Source organism: Anas platyrhynchos, chromosome 4 (genome assembly GCF_047663525.1).
Source record: "Anas platyrhynchos isolate ZD024472 breed Pekin duck chromosome 4, IASCAAS_PekinDuck_T2T, whole genome shotgun sequence".
In the NCBI taxonomy this organism is placed as follows: Eukaryota; Metazoa; Chordata; class Aves; order Anseriformes; family Anatidae; genus Anas; species Anas platyrhynchos.
This window is the reverse complement of record NC_092590.1, coordinates 20,140,515-20,147,486: the sequence shown is the minus strand read 5'-3', so window position 1 is coordinate 20,147,486 and position 6,972 is coordinate 20,140,515.

Below are 6,972 nucleotides of genomic sequence, written 5' to 3'. Positions count from 1 at the left end.
GTATCCCGTTCTTCCCGGATCGAAGAAAAGTATGTCCATCTCCTTTTCAAGGCTAATAAGGCCTGGGTCAAAAGGCACGTTCAGGTCATCAGGGGCGTAACAGCAAAAGCCTTCAATGGCTGTGGCAGCAGAGGGGCCGATGGCCATGGCGTAGCAGTCGGATCAGTAAAGGAGCCCACAGCTCCCTCAATACCTGGCAAGCCACACATTTGTGACTGCAGTCCCACAGGGCTCTTTAAGAGCTCAGAGATTGCTTGCCAGGTGCCGAGCAATCCCACTGCAACCTTGTTTTTAGTTGCAGAGTCCCACACCTTGATACCAATTTGGTCCCATATTTCAGGCTCATAAACTGTCCAATTGTCACTAAGGAGAATAAGCTGTAAGGTTACCAGGACAGTCTTTGTTCCTAAGGACGTATGATTCCCCATAATGCGCAACTGCTTACCAGCGAGGGGCAGTTGTGTGCACAGGTCCACTTCTCTCAGCTCGAGCTTCTCTCCAGCTCCAGTGCGCCTATTTCCAGCGACTTTCTGTACGAGCTTCTCTGAGCAGTATGCTGAGTTTGGCCAAACTCATCTTCATGAGGCAATCAAAGTGCCTGTTCCCATACTGGTCTCTGTTCTGCTAGCCTGTTCCTCTTCACTTCTTTTTCCTGCTTCTTTATTGATGTAACTTAATCGTGCTGCCTTTTTTTTTTTTTTTTTTTTTTTTTTAATCTTGAGGTCAGGCTCCCCTCTTATACCCTTCTCCCCACAGCAGTGCTTTTCAAAACAACTTTTCCTTGGTCAAACAACTTTGAATGTAACAACAACAGCAAACACCCAGAAACATCCATGCCTTAACGGCTGGAGAACAAGAAACCATCTGGAGAACAAGCAACCCTAGACTGCATGGAGTCTCCTGAATCACCCTTCCGTGTTCCCTCTAAACTCTTTTACATTCCTGATGGCCTCATCTTTAAGAGTCTAATGTTATCTCAACCATGGGGCTTTCCAACCCCCATGGCCACATTCCCAAATCTCCCCCTTCTTTATATCAACCATTTTCTCGACACTAATTACCACTCCATATATAACATTTGGAAAGGAGGTTCTGGAGCTAAAAGCAGGCAAGCTCACCTAAGCTTTTTGTATTTACAGAAATAAAGAAATCATGTCAGTCAGCCAATGTTAGTGGTAACAGTGGGTAAAAGCATCTTAAAAACAAAGTAATCCAGTCATTTATTCATTGACATCTGAATGTGGGGTAGCACAGGCCCATCCACTGCCTGCCAATGCCGGGGCTTCCCAGGCCGCGGGATGTTTTTGTCACTGCCATCAGTCTTAGGAGCTGGAAGTGTATGGATAGAGGGGGATATGTGTTGTTGGGTCCATCAGAAGTGATGGACAAAGCTAAATTAATCCCGGCAGGCTGCCTGCCACACTGCCTAGCGCCGTGCTTGTGGAGCGGATCCAGGAGGCGCCAGTTGTGTGAGGCACAGACAGCGCCTGGGAGACTTGGAGATCTCTCCTTGAATAAAAGGCAAGGTTTCCATAGAAACTTCTCTTTTATTTTAAACAGATTTAAAAGAGAAATTTAGCAAACTATAAAATCAAGCTTCCAGAGCCCAATTTCAGCTATTCCTTATTGATTGCATTACAAATGAACATAAAAGCCTGCAGCCTGGAACTGACAGCTAGAGACAGGCTTCTGCCAGCTCCATTGTTGCCTCTACCAGTGCATAACCTCTATTAGGTGACAGTGGCAGCCACGCACGCTTTCTAGCACCCTCCATTTTATAACAGCAGCTTTCTTAGAGCACCTCATCTAAAAAGCTCTTTGTTCGTTAATGAAAACACATCTCTTGGATTTAACATGCAATGCAGGCATCGCCCTTACACTGAACACCCCCTACTTCAAATTCAGTAACTTACAAACAAGCAGACCAAATACAAAATGGCCTCTTCACAGCCATACTACATTTCCCAGGATACTGAGAAGCTGGAGTGGGGCTTCACCTGCCCACCACCAGCTGGAGCTAGGGGAAACCTCTCTGACCATCTCTTCTTGTAAGGGTCTCCTGAAGAGTAGAAGGTATCCAGTGGCAGCAATTTAATCAGTTAGCATCTTGGACATCAGCAAACACAATTTCACAATTTACTTCAATAAGAGCTTAATATATTCCAGTGACAATCATTCAATTTTATAGTTACTCATTTTAAAGACATCCATTTGTTCTCCCTCTTATGAGAGAGTTCCTTTGGAAACTTCTTTAATATTCAACATACGCTAAAAGCAAAGATCTTAAAAATACTTTATTTTCTTAATGCATTCATCTTGTTCCATTGGCAGGCTTTTAGTCATTGTTACTCCACTCAAAACGAAACAAGTTTGCTGGGGGGAGTAGGTGCAAAGCTTTCTAAACTGCTTTAAAGAGTCATTATATGTTGGCAATGCCCTTCACACTCCCATAAATATATCGGTGCCTTTTCATCAGTCCTATTCAAGGCACAGTTCTCTTTACCTGTTTCATATAAGAATGCTAAAATTTTCTATAAAGAAAGGTATTCATGGTCCTAGGTGGTGGGCATTAGGCCTAACAACCCTAGTAACATAATCCTTCAGTGACCCAGCAGAAAGTTGTGTTTGTTTTTTATTTATTTATTTTTTTCCAGTGTAAAATTAGGGGGAAAAAAAAAAGGCATCATAAGAGATGGGCAGGTTGTGATGATCCTAAAATGCCCCAATTAGAGGTTAGCACATTTGCCCCTATAGTGCTGATTTGAATCTGCCCTGACAAAAGAGGACTTAGAATTCACATCCTCACAGGCAACACAGCACTCAGTAGGCTGAAAGGGCAGATGGCACAACCTCTCAGCTGCAGAAAGTGAAGGATGGGATTGTCTGTACAGCCAGTTCTTTGTAATTTGGCACCACTACGCTGCGTTCTTTCCTTCATCTTGTGAAAGGACCCTGAAAATTGGAAATATTCCCACTTTTAACAAAAATAAAACAAGATGCTGGTCCAAACATTTATTTTCCTTCCATTTTATTTTAAAGCTGGACTTCTATCCTGAATGTATACTGCCAGGTTTCTGATGTGAGAATAGCTAGAAATAGCTGAAAGGTGGAGTAGCAGCAGTGTAAAGAAGGTTCTGGTGGCATGTGCTACCTACACTACCTTCATCACACTACCTATGTGTCCCCATTCAGGAGGAATTAGCTTACTTATCCATGATGAAAACAGCCAAATTAATTTAAAATCCCAGAAAAGAACTGTACAGTTCAAACTCCTGTTCTTTCTCCTTTTGTCCTCTGCAAGCTTATATCTAGATTTCAAATTATAAAATATAGAATAGGTTGGAAATCACATATGCCGACTCACTGTGAATTGTTATGAGTAACTTAATAGCTCAGTCATCTAACATAGAGATACATTTACAAAAATATTGAAATCTGGGAAGAGGAATGAAGTATAACAGAACATAAATAAAATGTTCTTCTGTTTTTTTTTCTGAGAGAAGTGTTTTGATTTTCATCTTATATCTGACAATTTTTAGATAAGTATTTCCTCAAATATTGAAATATAGTAATGACACAAAATAACTTTATTTTCTTTTTATTTCCCCCTTGAAATGAAAAAAAGGAATTTTCTCAGATTCCACTTACATCTCACCTAATTAAAATTTCAGTATTTTGACATAGATAGTATATTTTTCAAAGATTAAAAATGAATTTGCATAGTAATCAGAATCTTAATATTTTTAGCCATTTGTTTTACAGTTAAGAGTCAGTAGAACATGGACATAAAAAAAAAATCACAAGTGCCATTTGTGCATAAAAATCTCTTCACGGTCTCAGTGCCAATCAACAGACAATGATGATTTCGGGTTTTGTTTCATAAACTGCAAAAGTTAACAGAATATTATTCATTCTGGTTAATAGTGGACATCTCTGTACTTTACTGATTCCTCACCAATATAAATTGAGGGATCAAATTGTCATTATCAATCTGTGCCTCGGAGTTGTCACTGTATTTGAGGCCACGTGTTCATAGGTATCACTCCAGAAGACATATGCATACTACAAATAAAAATAAGTTCCTTATACATTTTTGCTCTATCTGTAATTAAATGAAAAAAAATATATATATCTTCAACTGGTTAACATTTATCACAAATTGGACTTACTGAACTGTATGTTTTACCAGGAAAGTAAATAAATAAACAAATAAATAAATAAATGTTAGGCCCTTTTTGTGCTGCTGACTATCAGGTGGGATGTAGATAAAAGACAGGCTGGAGGCAGCTCTTATACTGGGAACACTGGGAAGGGCAGTGTTTCATAGTGAAGCAGCTGGCAAAAATATATAAATGGGTTCCACTGAGCACCTTCAGTGTTCTAGATGGAGAAACTCCCAAAACTGCTATGTATTTTTCTTGCATAAATATTAACAAGGATCATTTCACATTTGCTTATGACACATTTCTGTGTATAAGCTTCCATGTAGTCAGAGAATACATGTATTTCAGAGCACTAATGTATTACTGTACTGCTATTTAACTATTACTACTATTTAACTCTTCTATAAAATGCAAAAATACACTCCTGGCTTTCTTAGAGCATAGAATTTAAATATGACAAATAAGGAGTAGCAAACAAGTGTGCCAAGAAGGATTTTAAAAAATCCATAAACAGGTTATATGGATACAGCGTTTAGATAAGTACACGTCTTGCATTGCAAAAGGTTCAATTTTTGTTTGTCATTTGAAGTTTTCTCCCCTAGAACAAAACCTTTCTTTGGAAATGGCTCACAATTTTGTTTCTTGCAAATCCTAGCCCTTGTCAACATTCCTCACACAAAGAAGTAGGATTAATCCCTTGGAGAAGAAGTAAGAAAGTATAGGCTAGGATTACAGAAAAATGCTAGCAGCAGTAGAGAGTTAATATTAAGCACAGTTAATATTTCGTCATTCCTAGATTTAACTGTCAAGTTTGTACAGTTTTCTTTAAAAAATAAGTGAATACTACTATCAGCCTTTGTTGTCAGAGATAACTTCATGCACACACTATTAGGAGCTGAATGAATGGTTCATAAAAAGCATGTAAAATAACAGATGTTAATAATTTATTTAAATATAGCCTTCTTGAAAAGATTAACTCATCACATTTCATCTTAAGTCATAAAACCCCTATGTTTATAATTATTAGTATTGATTATCTGTTTTTCCCTTCACTGGATGGGAATACAGTGAGTATTAAAAATAGCATTAAAAAATAGGCCTTTTTGACTTTGTGGAAAATGCAGACTTAACAACCCTAGAGAAAGTTCTTAACATAGAGACATTGCAGTTTCGCTCTTGCCATCACCTAAAATTTCTGCCTCTTAGTTCCATGCATTCAAACCCTGGCCCTCTAAAGCTGATACACCGTGAACAAATTTTGGACTGTTATTTTAATTGTTACATATTAATTGCTCCTGAACTGTCCTGGATTTCTTATTTGCCTTCAGTTTATCTTTAAGACGGATCTGACATATGGTTTTTGTTTTTCTTTGGTAACCAAGGCTTTATATCATAGCAGAACAAAAGGAAGAAAGTATGAAATGAATCACTTTACTTGGTCCTAGCCTGCCTAAGTTGCTTCTCTAGGAGAACATCCTCTTCTGTGCAATTATATATACCTGGTAGTAATAGATGGCAATGTTCAGGCTTTCTTAGCCATTATGTGCTTATTAGTGCATGTGACATAACTCTCTAAATAGTCATCAGCAGTCATTTATTAGGACTAGGTGGTATTTGAACTGGTGGCCTGAGAAAACAGAGCCAGTAGTGAACTAAAACCCTCAGAATAGTGCATTCATTTGTTGCTGGTTTACTGAGCACAAGTCAGAAACTGAGATGACTATGGGAACTGTCATCTGTCTCAAGATATTCAAGAAATCCTCAGTGTGTGCATGAACCTGAGAGGAACGGTGAAACTGCAGAACATTTCCTTATGAAACTTAACAGTAATGCTTCACTGAGATTAAGCAAAATGGCTTCCTTCCAGACTTCATTTCTTAGAACAAAAAGTATCTCCCTCCAGCACTAAGACTTGATTATACCCTGAGATATGCACAGCACTGAAAAGAGGAATAATTTATGCATTGGAAGGGCTAGCAGCAGCCTCCATCATGAACTGTTGTTCCTTTGGGACACCATCTTCCAAAAAGTGGTGCATTGTGCCAGACACTCACTGTATTTCTGTTCTTAAATATTTCCCCAAATGCAGGGTAAGTTTGACCAGAAGCAATGTTATGTCCCTGTATTTAAGCATTTTAAAATGCTATCAGAAAGGTATGGGACAATTTTTATTCCTTACATTTCTGTATGTAAAGGAATATAAAATATGCAAGGTTTCTGAATGAGGTTCTGTGATTACACCATTTTAACAAACCCAAAGTTCAAATATTAAGTTCCAGCAGGACGCTGGAATACATATCCAGCAGTAACTTAGATCCATAACCTTATATATTAAAAATATATATAAAGCTGATATAAATGAGCGATGTGCTTTCTGTGTTGCCCAGAAAGGGGCAACCCCAAGCTCACTACACCATTTCCCTGCACTACACGATGTTTCCTGCTGCATTTAATCCAGTAATAGAGATGCTATTTTTTCCAAATTGTATTGATAAAAGCAGACTTATTGAAAGTACTAAAATGAATATAATAACATGTATGTGTATATAAAGGCCATCTAATGGTGATTTCATATATATATGTAATAAATATAGCAATATCATATAAAAATATAGCAAGATCACATAAAACGTGTAGCAAGAATTTGTATGAGCACTGCATCTAACAAAGCCTGGTTTCCCTTAGATTTGTCTTATGGCTGACTGACATTTTAACTGAATTATACTAAGACTGTAGCACGAGCTCACCCCTGATTAGACAGCAGAGAATCCACCAGGGAGATAAGTCTAAGCGGGGGAAAAAAAAAAAA